Below are 25,286 nucleotides of genomic sequence, written 5' to 3'. Positions count from 1 at the left end.
CAGTGATGATGATGATGAGTCAGAGAGGTTTGCTGTGAAGTGTTGTGGAGGCTCCTGAAGGGGGCGCTGTGGTCAGTGACGATGATGATGGTGATTATTCGTATTAAGTGTTCCGAGTGCTGAGAGTTGCAGGGATGGTGATCTGGGGTCATGAGGGCACACGCAGGAGCAGTTCATAACATGCAAAGACAATCCTTGTCAGGGGCCTCGTCATAGGGCCACTGCAGCTTGCACCGCCCATTGCCCCTGCGAGTGACAGCACCAACACGCTACTAACCAGCACACTCCTACACGCGTGACCAGACAGACTATTCCAGCCCCAGAGCTATCAGAATGGCTTGGCAGTCTTTTATAATGTATACTGAATTAATAAATAACTGTTCTTCTCATCTCTGACTTAGACAAACAGCGCCACCATGTGGCAGCCTGTCATAGGTGCAGACAATTCAATGCCAGTGCTGAGCACCAGGAACCACTGGCTCAAATTAGGTCCTAGGCAGGAGTAAGTACACATTCTTGATAGTGTCTCTCTGGGGTGGATCAAGCGACACTGTTGAAGGCAGAGGCCTGTGAAGGACATTATGCAGCAGAGGTAAAGTGAGAGAGAGAGACAGTGAGAGAGACAGTGACATGAGGTGTGTGATCTGAAGTGAGGTGAAGTGAAGGAGGCATATTTAAAGCTGATATTTGAGAGATAAGTCATGATGATGCCTCCAGTGGACTCACAGATAAACAGAAATCAGGGGAAAGTCCAGAAAATGTAAGAAACAAGCAAGATGGCACAGTGGGCATTGCAATACCCACACAAGGGCCACAGAACCCTGACATGAGCCCCTGTGAGTCTGACATGATGAGCACTTCAGACTGACAAGAGCCAGGCATGGGCTGATATGACATGGATGAGGCATACAAGGTGCTTACAAGGGTCTAAAATGAGGCTAACATGAGGTTCACGTGATGCCCTGAGTTAGGTCACGTGGCCTCACCTGAAAACTAAGTAAAATGCTGAGATAATGCTTACATGAGGCTAACATGAGGCTAACATGTGCTCCCTTATGCCAATATACATGACAAATGCGTTTAACATGAAGCTACGCAAAGCCCACAAAAAGCCCCCCAAGGATCCCGCGAGTCTCTTCATGGGGTTTGTATGGAGGTCGGAAAGGGGCTGACCTGAGGTGACCAGGAAGCTAATGTAAGGTCACACGAGCCTCACATGGGCAGCATGAGACTCCCACCGGGCCGTTATGAGGGTCATAAGGCCCTCACACATTCATTGCATCGGTGTAGCTGACGGATAGCCGTGGGGGGCAAAGGCGACAGTCTGCTCCCCACTCACAAGGGGGCTGGAGCACTTTGAGGAGACAGGGCAGTGCTGTTGTGAAGAAAAACTGGGAATAGTATGTTTTTATTACTTAAATTAAAAGCTGACATTCGGGACTATAATCTGTACTTTTCAAGAAATGCCAATCTGGTGTTTGGGGATAAAATGATTTTGAAAGGTAATTTGTCCTGAGATGGGGACATGCATTGCTGCTGGGGTTTGCTTGGTGCCAGAGGGCAGTTGCTGCTATGGTGATTCTTTATGATTTATTTGGCCCCATCGCATCATCTATATCGATGAAGTTTTAAGGCCATAAATACAAGTTTCTGTCCAAGTCCATAGCCCGGAAGAACTGTTTAACCTTACAGATGCGCCAACATCTGTATCTGTTAGATCTCTGTAACCCGAGCTGTAGCTCCAGTGTCTGAACCTGTGTAATCTCTCTATGCTGAGGGATAGATCTGCTGACGAGTGACTGATATTTTGAGTCACGTGTAACTTGCAATGGCGGCAGAACGTAGCCGGGTAGCAACGGAGGGCAAACCTAGCTGCGAAATAACTTCAAACATTGTGAGAGCAGCACCTGTAATACTGAATCGTAAAGGTTCAGTCACTCTCTCCAAGGACCTATCCCAAGAGAGAAGTAACACAGGATGGGGTGACTGAGCTATCCCAAGAGAGTACTCACGCAGGATTGGGTGAATGACCTATCCCAAGAGAGTACTCACACAGGATGGGGTGACTGAGCTATCCCAAGAGAGTACTCACGCATGATGGGGTGACTGAGCTATCCCAAGAGAGTACTCACACAGGATGGGGTGACTGAGCTATCCCAAGAGAGTACTCACACAGGATGGGGTGACTGAGCTATCCCAAGAGAGTACTCACACAGGATGGGGTGACTGAGCTATCCCAAGAGAGTACTCATGCAGGATTGGGTGACTGAGCTATCTCAAGAGAGTACTCACACAGGATGGGGTGACTGAGCTATCCCAAGAGAGTACTAACACAGGCATGGGTGACTGAGCTATCCCAAGACAGTACTCATGCATGATGGGGTGACTGAGCTATCCCAAGAGAGTACTAACACAGGCATGGGTGACTGAGCTATCCCAAGACAGTACTCATGCATGATGGGGTGACTGAGCTATCCCAAGACAGTACTCATGCATGATGGGGTGACTGAGCTATCCCAAGAGAGTACTCACACAGGATGGGGTGACTGAGCTAACCCAAGAGAATAGTAACACAGGATAGGGTGAGAGAGCTATCCCAAGAGAGTACAAACACAGGATGGGCCAACTTAGCTATCCGGAGAGAGTACTAACACAGGCACAGGTGACTGAACTATCCCAAGATAGTACTAACACAGCATGAGCCAACTGAGCTATCCGAAGAGAGTACTAACATAGGCATGGGTGACTCAGCAACCCAAGAGAGTACTAAACAGGATAGTGTGACTGAGCTATCCAAAGACAATATGAACCCAGGATATGGTGAGTGAGCTATCTCCAAAAAGTACTAACACAAGATGGGGCATTTGAGCTATTCCAAGAGAGTACTAAACAGGATAGTGTGACTGAGCTATCCAAAGACAATATTAACAAAGGATATGGTGAGTGAGCTATCCCCAAAAAGTACTGACACAGGATGGGGCATTTGAACTATTCTAAGAGAGTACTAGCACAGGATGGGGCACCTGAGCAATCCCAAGCGAGCACTATCAAGGTATGAGCGAATGAGCCATCCTAAGAGAGTACAAATACAGGATAGGCCAACTGAGGTATCCAGAGATAGTACTAACACAGGCATGGGTGACTGAGCTATCCCAAGAGAGTACTAACCAGGAGAGAATGACTGAGCTAGCTGGACACAGTACTATCACAGGCACGGGTGACTGAGCTATCCTAAGAGCGTACTAACCCAGGGTAGGATGACTGAGCTATCTCAGTAAGTCAATCAACTGATCAGGAGTCTTGTAGTGCGTGACTACTCACCTGTAAGGTTCTCAAGGTGCTGGCTTCTCGAGAGAGGACTAACTCAGGATAGAGTGACTGAGCTATCCCAAGAGAGTTCTAACACAGGTATGGGTGACTGAGCAATCTCAAGAGAGTGCTCACAAAGAATGGGCACCTGAACTATCCCAAGAAAGTGCTAACACAGGATAGAGCAACTGAGCTATCCCAAGCGAGTACTATCACAGAATGAGGTGACTGAGCTATCTCAAGCAAGCACTATCTAGGCATGGGCGATTGAGCTATCTCAAGAGAGACTTATCACAGGCATGGGTGACCGAGCTATCCCAAGAGCATAGTAACCCAGGGTAGGGTGACTGATCTATCTCACTCAATCAGGAGTCATGTAGACCATGACTACTTGCCCGTGAGGGTCTCAAGGCGCTGGCCTCTCAAGACAAGACTAACTCAGGATAGAGTGACTGAGCTATCCCAAGAGACTACTATCACAGGAATGGGTGACTGAGCTATCCCAAGAAAGTATTAATACAGGATGAGACAAATGAGCTATCCCGAGAGAATACTAACACAGGATAGGGTGACAGAGCTATCCCAAGAGAGTACTAACACAGGATGGGGTGACTGAGCTATCCCCAGAGAGTACTAACACAGGATGGGGTGACAGAGCCAACCTCAACAGAGTACTAACACCGGATTGGGCAACTGAGCTATCCCAAGAGAATACTAACACAGGATGGCGTGACAGAGCCATCCCAAAAGAGTACTAACACTGGATGGGGTGACTGAGCTATCCCAAGAGAATACTAACACTGGATGGGGCAACTGAGCAATCCCAAGAGAGTACTAACACAGGATGGGGTGACAGAGCCATCCCAAGAGAGTACTAATACAGCATGGGGTGACTGAGCTATCCCAAGAGAACACTAACACAGGATGGGGCAACAGAGCTATCCCAAGGGAGTACTAACACAGGCACAGATGACTGAGCTATCGCAAGTACTAACACAGACATGGGTGACTGGTCTATCCCAAAACAGTACTTTCACAGTCGGGCTGTGCTTAGTGCTGACTATATATGAATTAGTTTTAAATGTATGAAGCAGCAGGAGTCATCGTGCTGTGGCAAGATTTGTATTGTACTCCAACCTTTCATGAATTTGTATATTCGTCAATGAAAAGCACAGTAGTGCGATATTGATTGTCATCACAGAATCTGAAAATTGAATGCAGTCCTGGCTACAATATGCCCAGGGTCACACATCCACAGCTCAGTGGGTCTGGCTTCACTGCGCATGTGTGACACGGAGGCCACCGTGTGCCGCTGCCACCACACAAACAGACACAGTCAGTACCTCACACAGACCCTGCCTAAGAAGGCTACCAACAGTCCCCAAACTTCCCTCTTCCTACTTCCGGTTTGGGTGTTGGCCCGCTCTCTCCTGCCTAGATTAGTTCCCTTCTTGAGTCTCTGGCTTTCAGTGTCCTGAGTGTGTGTGGACATTACACCTCAGTTGTGGACGGACTCTGGCCTGCTTTGGTTCTCACTAGCCCCTCTGCCTGGTTTCAAACTCCAGCCACCTTCTCATCTGGCCTGGGGCGAGACTTTAGTTCTGCTGACCAGGTGATAGTGACCATGTGAAATAGAACAAGTGCAGTCAGTAGAAATAAGGGAAAAGCTGCCCCTCTCTAGGGCTGCTCATATATTTAATGTACCAATGACTTAACATATGCCACTACACAGGCGACACTCCATACATCATGAATTACAGATACACAAGCAATAACTGCCTTTGAATGACACCACCAATGGCTGAGGGCAGCTGACCTACCACACCTCTTTATTTGTAATAATCAGTGGTTAATTGGTAAAGAAATAAGTGCTGGGGCTTTCATCAGGAGGCAGCTTGCACCAGCCCATTTCTCCTGTTAGCGCCGCCTAAAACAGAACCAACTACTAACCATGAACGTTGGGTGAGGATGTGGCATAATGGCTAGAGCTGCTGACTTCATAGCTGGGGAACCAGCTTTGAGTCTTGGGGTGGGCTCAACATCCTGTGATTCTGGGCAATCCCCGTAAATTAATGTGTCCTAACTGGTGCTCATGAAAAGCACCGGTGTTGATGATTAATTGCCGGTACTGAGCACCGGAAGCCACTTCCTCAAATTAAGCACTGGTATTAATGGTTCACGTTCTGCTAGAAAGTTAGATTAGTCTCAAGCTAAACAAAAACATGGAAAAAAGAAGTCATCACCCGCACCAAAAAACACTGCATTCAACAAGCATTAGCAATGCCAAAACGTCTATCTTTATATTTACTTAGGATTAGGCTACAAATATGAATGTCTTAACTGACTACTAAACCCTGCAGCAGTTTAACCTTTTGAGGATTATAAACAAGTGCAACAGTTGTAACCCGCTGACAAGGTTGGGGGTACAAAAAGGAGCGCGCCTATGCACAGGTGACACCTACTGATGCCAGAGACACAATAGATCAGAACTAATCGCGACTGCAATAAACAAAACGGTCGTGTACGCACAATATGTGACAGAGGTAGTGATGAAGCAACTTTGATCAAACCAGCGTGTACCCGGGGTTACGTATAGAAAATGCTGCAGTCAGACAGGGGCCCTGTCACCAGCTGAGGGCGCTGTGCAATAGGGGCAGAGCCCACAGGGATTACTGGGAGGCTTGTTCTTCAGGTTTTAGACCTTCACGGAGTTTCTCCAGGAGAGCATCCATTCCCAGCTATCAGGGATGGGGTGTTTGCGGAGACCTCTTGTTTCCTCATATGTAAGGCTTGAGTCGAACTTCTACTCGAGCGGCAGAAAGAAGCAGCGCCCTCCTGCATTGCACATGATGCCGTCTATGCTGATTTTACAGCGCAGACGCTAAAAACCAACGCGAACGGTGCAAGGTAATGTACTCAGTCGCTTGCAGAACTCCGCCTAGATTGGCAGAGTTTTTTTGTCACTTCACGGAGTTCTGCGTAGCGGAAGTCCACGAACTCCAGCCAGTCCTAATCAGTACACTGGCCGGCTTTCCTATACATTGTCATTGCATTAACTTTAGTAACATTCACTTACATGCTTCTTCTAAGTACGGCATTAAAGTAAGTTCACAGAATAGGAATCTCTGAGATCCTCGAGGGTGAACTCTAAATACTGATTGGAGCCTGTGACACGCCCAGGGTAACACTCGGAACATGAGTTGGAGTTACTGGTACTCCCAAGCTTACACTCAAAACATGGCTTGGAGTTTTCTGGCACTCCCAAGGTTACACTCGAAACATGATTAGGAGTTACTGGCACTTCCGGGTTTACACTCAAAACATGGCTGGGAGTTTTCTGGCACTCCTAAGGTTACACTCGAAACATAGGTTGGAGTTACTGGCACTCCCAAGGTTACAGTCGAAACATGGCTTGGAGTTACTGGTACTCCCAAGGTTACACTCGAAACATGTCTTGGAGTTTTCTGGCACTCCCAAGGTTACACTCGAAACATATGTTGGAGTTTTCTGGCACTGCCAAGGTTACAGTCGAAACATGATTAGGAGTTACCGGTACTCCCGAGGTTACACTCAAAACATGGCTTGGAGTTACTGGCACTCCCGAGGTTACACTCAAAACATGGCTTGGAGTTTTCTGGCACTCCCAAGGTTACAGTCGAAACATGATTAGGAGTTACTGGTACTCCCGAGGTTACACTCAAAACATGGCTTGGAGTTACTGGCACTCCCGAGGTTACACTCAAAACATGGCTTGGAGATTTCTGGCACTCCCAAGGTTACAGTCGAAACATGATTAGGAGTTACTGGTACTCCCGAGGTTACACTCGAATCATGGGTTGGAGTTACTGGCACTCCTAAGGTGACAGTCGAAACATGATTAGGAGTTACTGGCACTTCCGGGGTTACACTCAAAACATGGCTTGGAGTTTTCTGGCACTCCTAAGGTTACACTCGAAACATAGGTTGGAGTTTTCTGGCAATGCCAAGGTTACAGTCGAAACATGGGTTGGAGTTACTGGTACTCCCAAGGTTACACTCAAAACATGTCTTGGAGTTTTCTGGCACTCCCAAGGTTACACTCGAAACATAGGTTGGAGTTTTCTGGCACTGCCAAGGTTACAGTCGAAACATGATTAGGAGTTACTGGTACTCCCGAGGTTACACTCAAAGTATGGCTTGGAGTTACTGGCACTCCCGAGGTTACACTCGCAAAATAGGTTGGAGTTTCTGGCACTGCCAAGGTTTACCAAATCAAAAGCCTTAGCGGCATCGAGAAACACAGCAGCCGCTCTGCACTCCGGATCCAGTTGATGCAAGACCGCAAATAGTGTGCTCAAATTGTGAGACGTTGAACTAGCGCACGAAACCTGATTGACCCCATAACACCATGACCGGCAATAGAGGGCGTAATTTAGTGGCAATAATTTTGGCGATAATTTTAGTGTCAATGTTCAGCAATGAGAGGGGGCGGTACGACTCACATCTGCTTGCCAGTTTCCCGGGCTTCAGCAGCGTAACAATTAATGATTCTCGAAGCGTGAGTGGGAGCACCCCAGTCTCATGCGCTTCCCTATACATATTTAGCAGATGCTCAGCCAAGAGATCAGCATATTCTTTATAAAATTCTCCGGCCAGTCCATCTAGGCCCGCTGCCTTACTAGAGGGAAGCGACTGCATGGCTTCCTTGACATTTTCTACTGTAATTGGTTGCGTTAAGTACTCCTGATGAGCATCGGAGAGCCAGACCAAGGCTATTTCTTAAAAAAATGCACCAATTTCTTCATTATCTGCATCTTCTCCTGGGCCATAAAATTACACATAATAGTCTCTAAAGCAGTCCAAGATATCTGAAAAGTGATGAGACATTGTTCCATTGGTCCCACTACTTCGATGACATAGGACTGAGATCTCCCCTCTTGAGTTTTGCCGCTAGCGTACAGCCTGGACGGCCACCTTCACCATACGAACGAGCCCTCCATCGCCGTGACGTGCTGTATCTCCTGCTCCGCTGTTTCATTATATTCAGTTACAAGCGGACTAATCGCTGCCAGGGCTTGTGCGTCCAACGTGCGCTCATATTCCCTCTCATGGCGCCCTATCTCACCCTCAAGGAGTTTCATACCTGGGCGTAGGGCCTTTAAAACCCCGGCCTAAAGGCCTATACAAGTCCATCTGATGGTTGCCTTGAAGGCTTCCCAAAGCGTACCTGCGCTTCAATTGTACCGACATTCTCCACAAAGAACAGTTCTATGGCTTGATGGACCACCTCCCGAAAGATTGGATCCACCAAGGACGATGGCTGCGAGCGCCACTGGATGGTTGATGATGCCTCATTGGAATGTTGATATCTAACACTACCGGAGCGTGATCGGAGAGTGCTCGAGGCATATGTTTCACCCCCGTCACCCAAGTTGTTAACGACTCCGAGAGGATCCAATAACCCAGTTGGGACCATGATTTGTGTACTGCCGATGTATATGTGCCTTCCCTCACACCTGGATGTCTATCTCTCCAAATATCCCTCATGTGGAATGTATGCATAATGTCATGTATTACTTTGCTTGAACATTTCCCCTGCCAGGATGTGTCTGCGCTTCTGGTAATGTCCAGATCGAGGTATGTATTCATGTCACCCCCCCATATCACTAGATCAGATTTCTTTTGGAATAATGTAGTTTTGAGGCCATGAAAAAAGTCGGGGTCATCGACACTGGAGACATAGGTGTTTATAATCATGAGAACGGTACCCGCCAAGTTCACCCGCACCAGGGTAAATCACCCTAGATGGTCCAAATCCATCGACAGTAACTTTTTTAACCAAGATGATCACCCTCCTATCATAGCTAGGATAGTAAGCAGCCGCTTTTACCATGGCCCACCTGTCTCCCAACCATATCTCCCCCACCCGTGTCGAGTGCGTCTCCTGTAACAACAGCAACTGGACATGTTGTCTGTCCAGATAGGCAAACACCTGTCGAATTTTTGGGGGATTATTCAGTCCCCTGATGTTCCAAGTCATCAGACGAATGTCATTATCTGTCATCCCCAGTTGTTGTGGAGCAGTGATGTTGCACGTGGACTGTCGTGCTTGCCATGCACTACCAAAACAGCTGTTCCTGGTATATCTATTGCGCCACACTGTAAAACCAGATAAACCAACCACCCACACCCCCACCCACTTCAGCATCCCTATCACGCCAAACACATGTCCCCAGCAACATTCGTAACAAACAAATAACCAACTTGGGTAATACCCACATGGGGGACATCCAGGATCCCTTTCCCACCTGCAAGCAGGCGTGGTCAGGCAGGAGAACCATGAACCCACCGTGCACATGTATGTAGTAACATTAAAACTGTTTCTACCCAGTAGCAGTGATAGCCCCCCTTAATATTTACTTCCCAGCGAGAATTTTGAACTCTAATGCAGAATTCTCCACCACAGCGTATCTTAAAGTTCTAGAGATACACTAGTCATATGCAATACCATCCCCTACACATGTTCTGCCCTGCGGTATAGTCGAGGTCTCAAACAACTACTGTTCAGATTCCCAGTATGCGCCCTGAGCTTTCCCCGTGCAAAACAGCCCCCAAGAAAAGGATGCAGGGAGACATGGGGCAAAGGCCGCTCTCTAGTCTTCTGTGTCAGATCTTGCTGAGCGTCTCGGAGATGTCGTTCTTGGATGCTTTCCATTGCTACGAAATCTGTTTTACGAAATCCTGAGCTCCCTTGAGACTGGAACACTTTTACCTTGCCATCCACCGTGACCTTCAGCCGGGCTGGGTACAGCATTGCATATGGTATCTCCAGAGCACATAGTCTCCTCTTCACCTCCGTGTACTCCCTGCGAACCGTTTGCACTGCGATAGTGAAGTCAGGGAAATAAGACACCACGTTGCCCTGATAACACATGGTCTGCTTCTCCCGTGCCATCCGAAGGACCGAGTCACCGTCTCTATAGTTTAGGATCTTTGCAACAATAGGGTATGGTAGAGCTCCCGGAGGAGGCCTGGGCGCCAATGAGCGATACGCGCGCTCCATAATAAGCACCTGCGAGAGGTTCTCAACTCCAAAAAGTTATTTTAGCATTACCTCCACATAGTCCTCGAGGCGGCCTTTGTTCGTACTCTCGGGAACCCCAGTTATTCGTAGATTGCACCTCCGAGAGCAAGCCTCCAGGTCTTCTGATTTAGCTCTGAAAACCTCCACAAGCTTCTCCATTTCTCGGCATTGACCCAACGTGGCATGCGATTCATCTTCCACCGCTGATTTTAGCTGCGCAGCCGTTGTGCGTCGCTCCCCCTATTTATCCTAAGTGGCCTGCATTTTGTCCATCCGCATGGATAGTCCATCTGTCTTACTATTGATGGCTTGCAAGCTCTGCTTGATAGCCTGCAGGGAGGCATCCAAGGAGGAAGGCTGTGGTTGCGGCTGCTCCAGCTCCGTGTCAGAGTGTGTACCAGTCGGACGGGTCGACCGCTGAGAGTCGAAGGACAGTTTAGTTTGCTGTTTGTCTGTCCATTTGTAATGGGTCTGTAGTTGTCAGGTATCAGCGGGTCCAAGTTTGTTTACTTCAGTAAAGGGCATTTATATGACTTTTTGAGTTTTTCGGGAAATATTCCGGTAGTTAAGGAATTGTTGATGATTCTTCTTACTGGAGTGGCAGCAGAGATTGTTAGAAGAATTGTCTTGAAAGTTTGCAGTGGACACGGGGCAGAAGGGCTGCCGGCAGGCCTGCTTGCTTTGACCAGGTCCATAAATTCATCGGGTTAGAGTATTCTTGGATTGTTGTTTTGTAAAAGGGTTAGGGCTGGTGCTTTGTCTCTGTTTTAAGTATGTGTCCAATATGTCTGCTTTGTCCGTGTAATGGTTTGCCAGGTTGTCTGTGAAATTTTGAATAACGGGATGAGTTCCTTCTAGGCAATTTGGTTTACGAAATTCATTGTGTATTTTTTAGAATGCTTTATTTGCACATTTAACATTTTGAATTCTGTCCGAATAGTAACTTTTCTTTGCCTTTTTGATAGCTGACGTGTATAATCTGTTAATTTTCTGTAGGGGAAGTTTGTCTTGTTTGGCGTTTGTTGTGAGCCAGGCATGTTGCAGCTTTCTAATTTGTTGTTTTATGTCTTTTATCTCTGTATTTCGCCACAGTGCTTTTTTTCTTTTGTTCTGTTGTGTGGTTTTGAGTGGTATCAGGATGTTAAAAGCTTCCTGTAGCCACTCATATAGTTTAACAGAATGTATTGTTTCCAGATCCGTACTGGATGTTAGTTGTGTTCTAAGTGTTCCACATTGAGTTTGTTCCACGGTTAATAGGTGGATGCATGTAAGGTGATTTTGGGTGAGTCGCTTAGTGTTGTTTTTATGTTGGAACGCAAGCAAATGGTGATCTGACCTGGAGTTATAGTTTATCTAGCATGTGTCCCGTCATGAGTGTCGTTTTGTGGATGATCTGATGCAGGTTCAATGCCTCTAGGCCACTGATGATTGTTTGCAAATGGGGCATATTGGGTATGTCAAGCCAAATGTTGAGATCACCCAGAACGCATAAGTTCAAGTGTATTGTTATCAGGTTTGAAACTGTGTCTACAAGTGTGTCTGGTAATGTCACCTTGCTAGGTGGAGGTCTGTAAAGGAGCAGGAAGTTACAAGAGGAAGACGGTGTAGGATTGCATCTTGTTAGAAGAGCCTCACAATTCTTTATGGCGATGCGTCAACTTTGGTGATATGTAATCTTTGCCTGAACTCAACAGCTAGACCACCTCCTTTTTTGCCTCTACGATTTTGGGTGATCGTTTGATAGCCTAGAGGAACTGCTTCATGCAGGACTGGAGCAATATCCACTCCCAACCATGATTCAGTTATGAATAGTATGTCTGGTTTTGCATCAGTGAGAAGGCCGTAGATGTGATTTTTTTTTAGAGTGCGATCGAGCATTTATTAGTAGAAAGTTTAGAGAATGTGCTTGGGCAATAGTGTGACTTTGTTTCGTAGAAGAGTGAGTAGTATTTTGTTCGCTTGTAGCAGGAGTGTCCTAAGTGCTGGTATTAGCTGTGTGAGGATAGCGATAGTGTAGCTGTTTTGTATCATGTTCCTCGTCCAGCAGGCTAAGAAGGCATTTTGATGAGTCTGCATGTGTAGGTGGTGGATTCGGTGTTTGAGAGTGAGGTGGTGCGCTGTGTTGTTTTTGTGGTGTAACCTTGTTGTTCATTAGACAGGGAGAAGTGAAGTTGTGAGGTGTGGCACGTTGCTTATATTGTTTGCGTGTGTTTAGGGTGGAAGGTGTATGAGTCAGGGGTGGTGATGCAGCATGTGGGTCATGTAGTAAGGTTCTAAATTGTCCAATGGATGAGAGGGGGTTGGAAGAGAGTTGCTGTGTTATTGTATGTGTGTTAGGTGTAGTGGAAGAGAGAAAGCTTGTCATTGGAGTGTGTTTCTTTTTGTAGTTTTAAAGGTGGGTGTATGTTTGTATTTTGTGATGGTAAGTATAATGAGGTGTTGCACTTGAGACATTTTGTTGTGCTGGTATGGGTGCTATGTTTTGTTTTTGAGGAGTAGTGAAAAGAGGTGCTGGTGAATTTGTTTCATGAGATGGATTTGATTGTATAGTATTGTTTGCAAGTGGAATTTGTAAGGTAGAGGGGTGGTGATGTGTTTCTGAGTAGAGTGTATGTTGTGTGTAGGAGGGGATGAAGTAGAGGTAAGAGTGTTTGTCTTAGATTGGTTTGCTGCAAGAGTTAAAATGCGTGGTGCTGTGCAATGTATGTGTTGTGCGGTTGTGTTATTTTGGTAGAAAGAAGAGGAGGGTGTTAGTTCTAGGCCTGGGCTAAAATTTTGTTCCGGTCGCGGAAATTGTGATAATTTGACATTTTCGCGTTCCACGAAAAGCGCGAAAATGTCAACATTTTCGCATTCCGCATCTTAGCGATAATTTGTTTCTTGCTCACGCTATAAAATAATACATTCTCGCGTGCGCACGATCGCCTTACCTGAATCCTGCATTGTTGGTAGCCATTTGCGCTGTCTCGCGACAGTTCGCGCCCGCAGTGACGTCATGCGTCGTGCGATCACGTCTTTCTTCTCGCGATCATGCACCGCGAGACAACTGAAAACAAGATGGCTGCGCCCGCGAGCAACCACATGGGTAAGTTGGCGAGCCGCGACCATGCAGAAAATACCGCGAACGGGCGGGAAAAAAACTTCCGCATCTTCGCGATATTTCCGCATGTTTGCGGAGATTTTTAACATTTTCGCGATAATTTGCGAAAGTGAATTTCGCAAATTCCGCCCACCCCTAGTTAGTTCGACAAATGATGGAAGGCTGAGTATATGTTTGTTAGTGATAAAAGGGGATCTGTTACGAGTAATTTGAGTGTGGAGTGTGTGTCTGGATCGGTTCTAGTTAATTATGAGTGGATTGGTTAGTAGTATAGGATAGAGTTGTGTACTGTTAGTAGGTGATGGTGGAAATGTGTGGTAGCTGGGATAGAAGGGTGGTTAGGTGTGGTTTGTGTGGTTTTCTAGTGGGTGCTGAGACATTGAATTGTGCATAGGGTTAGTTTGTAGTAAATGTGTGGTGTACATGTGGTGCCCAGCAGCGGAAGCGCAAGGGCGTAAGGTGTCACCAATCGGGTAAGAAAGAGGGCCCTAAGGAAGCAAAAACAGGCAACCTGAAGCAGGATCGCATATGGCAGTAGCGCCTTAGGGTAAAAAAGTGTAGAGCAATCATTCCAGAACCCCTCTGAGGGAGGACAGTCACAGTAATCTCCATATTGGCATCCAGCAAACCAGTGTGCCTCCCATTGTAGTTGCGTGGCAATGTAGTAGTGTTCAATGTTGGACACGCCCAGTTCACAGCTGTCCGCTGGGAGATGGAGTTTAGGTAGGGCCACCCTACAGTGAGTATTGTGCCATATAAAGTCACGCATTAAGTGTTCTAGAGAGCAAAATAAGGGCTTGGTATATATAAGGGCAGCTGGCAAAGTAAAACAGAAGACGCGACAGCATAATCATCTTTGTGAGGGCCCCTCGGCCCGCAACTGAGAGCAGCAGGGTCTGCTAGAAAGTTATTTGAACAGGTAAAGCAGACACAGCGTGGACCAAGTGTTGCAGGGATTCTGCGCTGTTGGACAGGCCACACGAAGGGCTTGCTCCCTCCCCGCACGACAGGGCCCGAGCTCCGGCCCACCAGGCATAATCCACGAGAAGCACCTGTACCCCGTCTCCCGACGGATCTTCTGCCCTCGGACCTCTACTCATCACGGGGCCCAGCCCCACCGGCTCCCCCGGCCGGTTCAGGCCGCCATCTTGGGCCCTGCACCACGAGGCCGCGTGGCCTCGCCCCGACCCTAACCCCGGGCCTGGCCGGCCCCGACATCCCGGCACCACCATCCACCCGGGAGGTGAGCGGACCACTTGGCAGGTCAATAGGAGGACGAAGTGTCAAGAGCTCTTCCCCCGCCAGGTGCCGATCGCCTCCAGCCCCCCCAGGCGCTGGCTCCACCCCCTGCTGGGTGTCTGGACACCTTCATCCCGGGCCCTCCGACCTCCAAGTGCGAGGGTCCGGACATCAAAGGGCGCCTGCCCTATAACTGGGGCAACTCCGGAGCAGGAAGGCAGTTGTATCCTGGAGTCGAGAGACACCGAGAGAACTCAGCCTTGACGGACTACTGGCGCTGCCGTAGCCCGCTCTTGTGAACCATCGTCCTGCCTGCTGGCGCTGCCGCGGCCCTCTACAACCTCCATCCTCGTCGGGACCTGCTGGCGCTGCCGCGGCCCGTTGTAACGACCATCCTCACCGGGACCTGCTGGCGCTGCCGCGGACCGTACATCGACCATCTTTCCGGGACCTGCTGGCGCTGCCGCGGCCCGTACCAACTAAGCTCGAGGATTGTGAGCTAATCATCATCTCATCCAACCTACCTGACTGGTAGACAGACTGTCCCGCTACCCCTTACCCTGCTTTGAGAGACTTGAATCGAGGGGACCCCTGAGTCCAGACCTCCTTGTACCATTCAACCGTACCTTAAGAAGTGCTTATAAAGAACACTGAACCTTATCCGTGTGTGGTATCTGTCTGTGGGGGGGAAGTTACTTGTCTGTACGATCGCTGGAGACGGCTCTCCCCGGAGACCTCTCCTCCTGACCCCGGCCGACCCTCCCGGTCCGTCTATCTTTTCTAACATTGGTGGCCAGCGGCGCGATCCGAATCAACGCGTAATCGTACAGAGAGTAGCTCACCCCACGACAACAACACGATGTCAGCCAAAGATAGCAACTCCACCGAGAAATTCCAAATGGATAAATTAGAAGAATACAACCACCGCGAACTGAGACAATTCTGCATAGAACTTGGCATTGCTACCACCGGCCTGAGTACCAAAGAGGATCTAAAGCACGCCCTAGAGTCGTGGACAGAAACTGGGGTCGCCGGACCCTCCGACCAAAGCAGCATCACACCAGAGGGGAACGCCACGGCTCCCGAGGAGCGGGGAACGGGCCTCTCGCAGGAGGAGATCCGAGAAAGAGAAAGAACCAGATTGCACGAGTTGGAAATGGCACGACTCAAGATGGATGGGGAACTCAAGTTAGCTGAACAGAAACTCAACCTCGAGCACATGCGGCTCCGAGATGAACGAGAAGAGAAGCAGAGACAGAGAGAGCTGGAGGAAAAAAAAATAACGCTCGAGCACGAGCGCAAACTGGCGGAAATAGAACTTCGGAAACAGAATAAAGAACTGGGGGTGCCCGAGCGACCACACACCCCGGGGCCGATCGAGAAAAAAGTCCACATCCCCAAGGATGTTGTCCGCGAGTATGTCCGAGAAGACGACATACAACAGTGGTTTAAAGCCTACGAGATCGCCATGACCTCCCACCGGATCGACCGGAGTGATTGGGGAGCCGGACTCTGGGGGAGGTTTATCAACGAGGGGCGCGATGCCCTACTGCAGCTCCCAGATCACCAAATGTCGTCCTACGACCACATGAAGGCTGCCCTCCTCACCCGCTACGGCCTCACACCCGAGATGTACCGCCAGAGGTTCAGAGATTGCACCCGGATCCCAGGTACAACTTGGGTAGAATACGTGAACTATTTCAGCCGTGCCTTCGAGGGGTGGATAAAGGGGAGCCAGGTCACCACCTACGAACAACTCTTTAACCTGATGGTATGGGAGCACCTGTCGAACAACTGCTTCGTCGAGCTCAGGCAGCACCTCCTCGACAGTAAGCTGACTGACCCCCGGCAGCTCGCCGCCGAAGCTGACCGATGGGAAAGCACCCGAGTGGGCCGGAGGGGGCCACACGAACAGAACAGAAACAACCAAGGCCAGCACCGTCCTCGGGGAGGAGGAGGGGGCCAGGGGCGAGGGAGAGACGCCTTGCCCGCAACACCCGTGGCCAGCACCCTGGCTCCGGCCGGTCGGGGCAACCCCCCGTGGCGTCCTGGGGTCCGAGCCAACGTCACGTGCCACCGATGCCAACGAGTCGGCCACTACGCCAATGACCCGAGCTGCCCGCAGAACCAAACACCCAAGCCCCGCCAGGTAGCTGCCGCCGCCCTGGGGGAAGAGCGATCATTGGAGGAACCAGAGGAGTATGAGCCGGCCCAGCCAGAGTGGGAACCGGCCGCCATGGTCCTGGCGTGCTTAGGGGGAAGAGACATGGTCCCGCGGGCTCCCCTACCCGCTAACACCAGGAAATACGGTCAGTGGGTGACCATTAATGGACAGCGAGCCGAGGCCTTGCGTGACACAGGCGCCAGTGTGACGGCCGTCCGCTGTCACCTGGTGAAGCCCGAGCAGATCCTGCCGAACATTCTCTGCCCCGTCCGCTCGGCAGACAACTCTGAAAGTATGTGTCAAATGGCCTGCGTTCCATTCGAATGGGGAGGGGTCTCCGGCCTGTTGAAGGTGACGGTCCGGGACGATGCCCCCGTGGACTGCCTCCTGGGGAATGACCTCGAGAGTTCCCCGTGGGCCACCGTTGAGAGAAGAGAGCACCTGGGGATGCTGGGCCTCCCGGACTGGGCCTGCATAACCACCCGGTCCATGGCCGCCCGTGCCGTCCCTCGATCAGAAGAACCAGAGTGGCCAGCACCTCCGCCCCCAGTCGCCCCAGTAGAAGACAACGACGAGGCCAGCCTCCCAGACCCGACGGCCGAAGGGGACGCGCAACCCCAGGACCTTCCTGACCTGGCTCAGTGGCGTCAAGAGGGGGGGCCCACCCAAGCACAGTTCCGCCAGGAACAAAAGACCTGTCCCTCCCTCGAGGGACTCCGCCAACAAGCCAGCGCCCAGAACGCAGGGGACTCCACCGGAACTCATTGGGTCTACTGGGATAACGACCTGCTATACAGCGAGCAAAGAATCGCCGAGCTGGGGGCCGGTCGAGTACTGGTGGTACCTCTCCGCTTCAGAGACTTTCTGCTCAACCTGGCCCACGATGTCCCCCTGGCTGGACACCTGGGCCAAGATAAAACGTACAGCCGCCTAGTGACCCACTTTTTCTGGCCGAAGATGAGGAACGACGTCCTGAACCACTGCCGATCTTGCCCCACATGCCAAGCCAGCGGGAAGAGTGGTCGGAAGCTGAAAGCCCCTCTGCAACCCTTCCCGGTGGTCACCACCCCGCTCAAGAGGGTGGGGATAGACATCGTGGGGCCTCTGGACCCCCGCACGGCACAAGGACACAGGTTCATCTTAGTACTGGTGGACCATGCCACCCGCTACCCCGAGGCGGTGCCCCTACGGACCGTGACAGCTCCGGTGGTTGGCCGGGCCCTAATGGGGATCTTCTCCCGGGTAGGCTTCCCCCGAGAAGTCGTCAGCGACCAAGGCACAAACTTTATATCCAAATACATGAAGTCCCTCTGGCAACAATGCGGGGTCACCTACAGATTCACGACCCCCTATCACCCCCAAGGGAACGGACTAGTGGAGCGTTTTAACCGCACCCTCAAGGGGATGATTGGGGGATTGGAAGAGCCCCTCCGTCGCCAGTGGGATGTACTACTCCCGTGCCTCCTCTTCGCCTACCGCGAAGTTCCCCAGAAGTCCCTCGGTTTTAGCCCTTTCGAACTCCTGTACGGGCACCCTGTGCGAGGGCCCCTCAGCCTAGTAAAAGAAGGTTGGGAGATGGCCCCCCTAAAGACCCCTCCAGACGTCTTCAAATACCTCCTGGCCCTACGCAATCAGACCCGGCGCTTCAGAGAGATGGCCAAGGCGAACCTCGAGGCCAGCCAGGAGGACATGAAGAAGTGGTATGATCACAATGCCTCCTCCGTTGAGTTCGAGCCTGGACAACAAGTATGGGTGATGTCCCCCACCGAACCATGTGCCTTGCAAGATAAGTGGACGGGGCCCTTCAAAGTGGTCGAGCGCAAAAGCCCCGTCACTTACCTCATCGACCTGGGGACCTCCCGGAACCCCCTTCGGGTCCTCCACACCAACCGACTCAAACCACACTTTGTGCGCTCAGAACTCAGCCTCCTGATGGCTACGGACAGTGGGGCAGAGGAAGACTCCGAACCCCTCCCGGATCTTCTGAAGACTCGGGAGAATGACGGCTCCGTGGACGGGGTCCGGCTCTCTGACGCCCTCACTTCGGAGCAACGCCAGGGCTGCCAGAACCTCCTGCTGCAGTTCGCTACCCTGTTCTCCCTCACCCCCGGGGTCACCCCTTGGTGTTTGCACGACGTGGACACCGGGGACAGTCCCCCTGTCCGACACCGGGCCTACCGCGTACCAGATCGGGTACGGGCCTGCATACAGGAGGAGGTGGCCAAGATGCTCACAATCGGGGTCATCGAGCCCTCGGACAGTCCCTGGGCCAGTCCGGTTGTATTGGTCCCCAAAGCCGCTGCCCCCGGCACCGCACCTGAACTAAGATTCTGCGTCGACTACCGGGGCTTGAACGCTGTCACCCGGACCGACGCTCATCCGATCCCCCGAGCAGACGAGCTGATCGACCGGCTGGGGGCCGCCCGCTACCTCAGTATCTTCGACCTAACAGCGGGCTACTGGCAGATCGGCCTCACACCCAGGGCTCAGGAACGGTCAGCCTTCTCTACCCCCGATGGCCACTACCAATTCAAGGTCATGCCCTTCGGCATGAAGAATGCCCCCGCCACGTTTCAACGCCTCGTGAACCAGGTCTTGGCGGGGCTCGAAGAGTTCAGCGCTGCCTACCTGGACGATATCGCTGTATACAGCCGCCACTGGCCGGACCACCTCCGTCACCTCCAAGAGGTCCTGCAGGCCCTCCAGCGGGCCGGCCTCACAATTAAGGCCGGCAAGTGCCAAATTGGCCAAGGGTCTGTGACCTACCTTGGGCACCAAGTGGGAAGCGGGCTGGTGGCCCCGCTACAACTTAAGATTGCTGCCATCCAGTCCTGGCAGCCCCCCGTCACCCAGACCGAGGTCCGAGCCTTCTTGGGGCTCACCGGCTACTACCGGCGGTTAGTGAAGGACTACGGCAGCATCGTGGGGCCCCTCACGGGTCTCACGTCCAAGAACCAACCGAAGCGGATTAACTGGACCCCCGATTGTCAAGCGGCCTTCGAGAAGCTGAAGGCCGCCCTGTGCACCGCCCCTGTGCTCCAGGCCCCCGATTACGGTCGGGAATTCGTGGTACAGACCGATGCCTCCGACCACGGCATCGGAGCCGTCCTTTCTCAGTTAAACCCCGAAGGTCATGACCAGCCGGTGGCCTTCATCAGTCGACGTCTCCTGGCCCGAGAACAGCGCTGGAGCACCATCGAGAGGGAGGCCTTCGCAGTGGTGTGGGCCCTCAAAAAGCTCCGGCCCTATCTCTTCGGCACCCACTTCCGGGTACAGACCGACCATCGACCCCTGCAGTGGCTGATGCAGATGCGGGGGGAGAACCCAAAACTCTTGCGCTGGTCCATTTCCCTGCAGGGAATGGACTTCACTGTAGAGCACCGACCAGGCCAAGACCACGCCAACGCGGATGGCCTGTCCCGCTTTTTCCGCCTCGACGAAGAGAGTCCCCAAGGAGATGGGTGACTCTCCCCGCCTTCAGCTGGGGGGGACGCATGTTGGACAGGCCACACGAAGGGCTTGCTCCCTCCCCGCACGACAGGGCCCGAGCTCCGGCCCACCAGGCATAATCCACGAGAAGCACCTGTACCCCGTCTCCCGACGGATCTTCTGCCCTCGGACCTCTACTCATCACGGGGCCCAGCCCCACCGGCTCCCCCGGCCGGTTCAAGCCGCCATCTTGGGCCCTGCACCACGAGGCCGCGTGGCCTCGCCCCGACCCTAACCCCGGGCCTGGCCGGCCCCGACATCCCGGCACCACCATCCACCCGGGAGGTGAGCGGACCACTTGGCAGGTCAATAGGAGGACGAAGTGTCAAGAGCTCTTCCCCCGCCAGGTGCCGATCGCCTCCAGCCCCCCCAGGCGCTGGCTCCACCCCCTGCTGGGTGTCTGGACACCTTCATCCCGGGCCCTCCGACCTCCAAGTGCGAGGGTCCGGACATCAAAGGGCGCCTGCCCTATAACTGGGGCAACTCCGGAGCAGGAAGGCAGTTGTATCCTGGAGTCGAGAGACACCGAGAGAACTCAGCCTTGACGGACTACTGGCGCTGCCGTAGCCCGCTCTTGTGAACCATCGTCCTGCCTGCTGGCGCTGCCGCGGCCCTCTACAACCTCCATCCTCGTCGGGACCTGCTGGCGCTGCCGCGGCCCGTTGTAACGACCATCCTCACCGGGACCTGCTGGCGCTGCCGCGGACCGTACATCGACCATCTTTCCGGGACCTGCTGGCGCTGCCGCGGCCCGTACCAACTAAGCTCGAGGATTGTGAGCTAATCATCATCTCATCCAACCTACCTGACTGGTAGACCTTACCCTGCTTTGAGAGACTTGAATCGAGGGGACCCCTGAGTCCAGACCTCCTTGTACCATTCAACCGTACCTTAAGAAGTGCTTATAAAGAACACTGAACCTTATCCGTGTGTGGTATCTGTCTGTGGGGGGGAAGTTACTTGTCTGTACGATCGCTGGAGACGGCTCTCCCCGGAGACCTCTCCTCCTGACCCCGGCCGACCCTCCCGGTCCGTCTATCTTTTCTAACATGCGCATACACAGAACTATGCGCAGAAAAACAGGACCTCACTGTATAGGGGTGTACCAGCCTACCACATTAGTACCCAAAATTGCAAAACCGACAAGCTGTAGTGTCTCATTCGTTCTCCTCCATATATCATGAAGCTACAAATGATTGGACAACCCAGAACACAACACTCCCGACTCGCTCAGGAATTGCGGGAGCAAGACATACTCTTTGGCTCACTCACCCCTATTTGTCCACAATAAGAATTGGCAGAGTCACTGAAATAGTTCAAAATTTTTATTTTAACTATCGTGCTCTATAATGCAGTATACGAGCCACCACCAGCAGCACAATGCATAAACTCAACACAATTAGCATTGTTACAATCCCATGAGTACAAAGGGGGAAGTCATTATATAAAGACTGTGGAAATAAGGGGTTTTAGGCCTAACCACCCTCCCCTTGACTAGAAGAAGTTTATTTTATACAAAAAGGAAGATCTCTGGGCTTTGACCGCAGACCCCATACCTTAAAGCCTGGATGGAAGGTTTACATCATAGGAACAGAGGAGCTCTTCTCCATGGAACGGAATTCTCCAAGTGTGTTAAAACAACATGCATTCCCAAAATATCAAAGCACGAGTTTCCAGCAATAGCAGCTGTGTTAGCATGTTTTGTCTAGGTGCTAGGGACTGACCAGAGCAGAATAACACGGGGCATGTTTATCGACCTTGCACATCGTGTTCAGACTAAACTCCAGGAAAAGCAGAGAACGTGAAAAGCAGCCCGTTTTCATGTGAAAGGCAGAAACAGATTCTTGCAAAAACAAAGTCATGTAGTAACGTGCGCAAAAGCAGCATCATGGCAGCAAAGCTCATGCTAACTTAGCAATGTCGACAATGTCCCTAAGGGCCATATAACACAAGTTAACATCCAGAAGGTCCAGGGATGGATGATGAATATGTATATACATGTATAGGAACATGTGTGGTTGCCAGTCTAATTGGACACCGCTTATGTAGAGTTCTGGCTCAGGCGTGTTAGCCTTAGGTGGGAAAAGGCAAGACGTTGCCCAATTTTCTTTGAGGACAGACACCGTAGCACATCAGGTAAGCAGTTGTTCAATGGTTGGCGGTATTACTTGTATGTTGTGAAGGTAGAGGAGCATGTCATCAGTGTAGAGAGGAACCAGAGTATGTGCCATCTCCAAGGGATGTACCTCATTGTTGGCCTCTGCACACAGAAGGTGGGCTAAAGACTCCATCACCAGGGAGAACAGGAGCAGGGACGATGGGCAACCCTGTTGAGTGCCTCTCTGTATCTTTATTGGGCTTGATATATGGCAACCTATCTTAACCTTAGCTGTTGGGTTGGTGTACAGTAGTTTGACCAATCGGATAAAACTGGCTCTGAGGCCATATATGGAGAGTATCTTGAATAAATAGGACCATTATAGGATTGCAGTTTCATTGCGTCCCTCCCCGGCTTGGGGAGCGAGATGAGTAAGGCATCATTTAACTTGGGCTGTAAATGGGCCGCTGACAAGGCGTCATCATATATTGGCGAGTGAATGCATAGCCTCCTCTATCTTGAAGATCGTAACGTCTCCTTTGAGTACCTCTCTGTGTTCAATCAGAGCCTGAGGAAGAACATTGTCGGTAAGGAAGTCCTTAATCTCCCCCGGTGTGTGCTGTATAATTGAGGCAACGCAACCTCTTTAGCAATGCAGCGTGGTTGCGCCAAGCCTTGTCTAGTCGTACACATCCTTTGTCTGAGGATCTAGCCAGATCCTCAAGCTTGAGCATCCACCGCTCCAAGTGGGAGATTTCAACATCAAGATGACAGCACATATTTATTGTGTTGCCCAGGCAATGTCCCCTATTGGACCCTTTGAAGACGTCCCATTCTATCAGCTTAGAGGTAGCGGTATTGGTGTTTAGGTCAAAGTATTCCGATATACTAGCACTGATAGATGTTCTGAATGGACGATCATTCAGTGCCAACATCTGTAATCGCCATGTGGCTATCCAGGGTGTGGGGGGGACGAATTCCCAGTTAAACGGCAACTATAATAGGTTATGATCAGAGTGTGTTCTACCCGTGTAGTGTATGTGTTTGAAGAGTGTGGGACTAAGTCTGAGGTGCTGACAAAACAATCTATTTGAACATGTAATCTGTGTGTGTGTTTGTGAAAAAGATTGGTATATCCGCAGGTGAGCATTTGAGGTGGCAATGGTGCGGGGTTGGAGCGGAAAGGAACAATCTAATGCCACGTTGAGGACACTATTGAAACTACCCCCCAGCAGCCGGGCGAGTCCACTCCATTGTGCCAGTATCCCGGACAGCTCATTTAAGAATGGCATCTCCCAAGGAGCACCTGGCGGCCATGCAAGCGGCCTTTCACTAAAAAGTATCGGCCTTGCAGATCTTTGACTTTTGTGTGGCAGTAAATGGGACCACCTCCTCAATCCCCACAAGCACCCCCGAGGCAGAGGGAGAGTAGTTAGTGGAATACATTTGTCCCCTCCAGCACTTCTGCAAACACATACCCTCTAGTTCTGTAATATGAGATTCCTGTGAAAACTCTACATGTCGGTCTGTGGCGTAAGTAGGATTACACAGCATACTGCTGAGTGGGGGGGGCGTATGCCCCGTACATTCCACTTTATGATATTTGTTGCAGTCATCGTGTGGAGTTTTGAAGAATGGGAGCCTGGCCGACCCCAGTGGGGTAACTCCAGCCCCACTCAGAGAGACATTAACAAAGTGAGTACAGCTCATAACAGTAAATAAAAGAAACCACAAGGAATACATAGAAAATACAGTACCATCAGGAGCAGGGATACAAAGGGTACCTGCCCAAGCATGTAGAAAGAGAAGACTGGCAAGAAGGAGCCGGATCTAGGGGGGTGGGCAGTGGTGGGAGAGTCCTGTGCGCGGTGGAGGTGCAAACAGCCCTGGCGGCCACCAGACTTCCCATGCAATGTGTTCGGGTTTACAGGGTTTTCTATGTCTAAACGCTTAAACAACAAGCATGCAAGTGCATAGCATACTAACAATTAAGTTAAAGGATATTGTCCGCTGTTTGGTGAGGCACAGGGGGCAGTATATCAGAGCCTGGGGGAAGAGGTCCGCGGTCAAAGAATCCTCATCTCGTTAGGATTTGGAATCATCGTCGTCTGTGTTAGAAGGAAGGCGAGGTCGCAGAACACCACCACTATCAGCAACACCATTCATCGCTCCTGGAGGATCTCCTCCAGCTCTTGAAAGCAGGTCATGTGAAGAGCAGCCGATGATTCCCTCTTTTTGTGTCCGTGTACGCCAGTTAACGGCACTCCCCTAGTACACCAAGGCCATGATCAATTCCTGCCGGCCCCTGACTTTCCACTCAAGTCCCCACATCAATGGTGTCAGTAAAGAAATGTGTTTTGACATCTGCTTGGATACAGAGAATGGCCGAGAAGAGGAGTGAATATTGGATGTTGACTTCTCTCAGCTTGTGTTTGACTCCAAGAAAAGTGTGACGTTTACATTCGACCCCCAGTGTATAGTCTGGGAAAATCATCACTTTGGCATTGTCAATTGGCAAATTTTTCTGCTTGCTGTCCTCACTCAAGATCACGTCTCAGTCTTTATAGTGGATAAGGCACGTCACCAGTGGTCTATGCAGGACGCCCGGCAGGGGTCTCCTCGACAGGACCCTTTGATCTTGCTCCACTGAGAAGAATGATGAAAGTGCCTCAACGGGAACAAAGCTGCGAATTCAGGTTTCAAGATATGACTCTACTTTTCAGCCCTCCAAGTTTTCAGGCAGGCCCATCAATCTTATGTTATTTTACCGCGACCTGCCCTCAACATCTTCCGCACACTCCTCAAGGGTGCAAACCTGCCCATG

The 25,286-nt window shown here is 51.0% G+C and overlaps 1 protein-coding gene and 1 long non-coding RNA gene across 2 annotated transcripts in view; one reads left to right on the top strand and one right to left on the bottom strand.

The window, feature by feature from the left end:
• LOC146813565 (uncharacterized) overlaps positions 1–25,286 on the bottom strand; it is a 484,226-nt gene that overhangs the window by 278,557 nt on the left and 180,383 nt on the right. The gene's annotated exons all lie outside the window — the stretch shown is intronic.
• LOC146813566 (zinc-binding protein A33-like) overlaps positions 1–25,286 on the top strand; it is a 210,620-nt gene that overhangs the window by 9,562 nt on the left and 175,772 nt on the right. The window lies entirely within an intron of this gene.

This window comes from Triturus cristatus, chromosome 7 (genome assembly GCF_964204655.1).
Source record: "Triturus cristatus chromosome 7, aTriCri1.1, whole genome shotgun sequence".
Lineage (NCBI taxonomy): Eukaryota > Metazoa > Chordata > Amphibia > Caudata > Salamandridae > Triturus > Triturus cristatus.
Note: the sequence above shows the minus strand (reverse complement) of the source record. Positions and strands in the feature narration are given on the sequence as shown.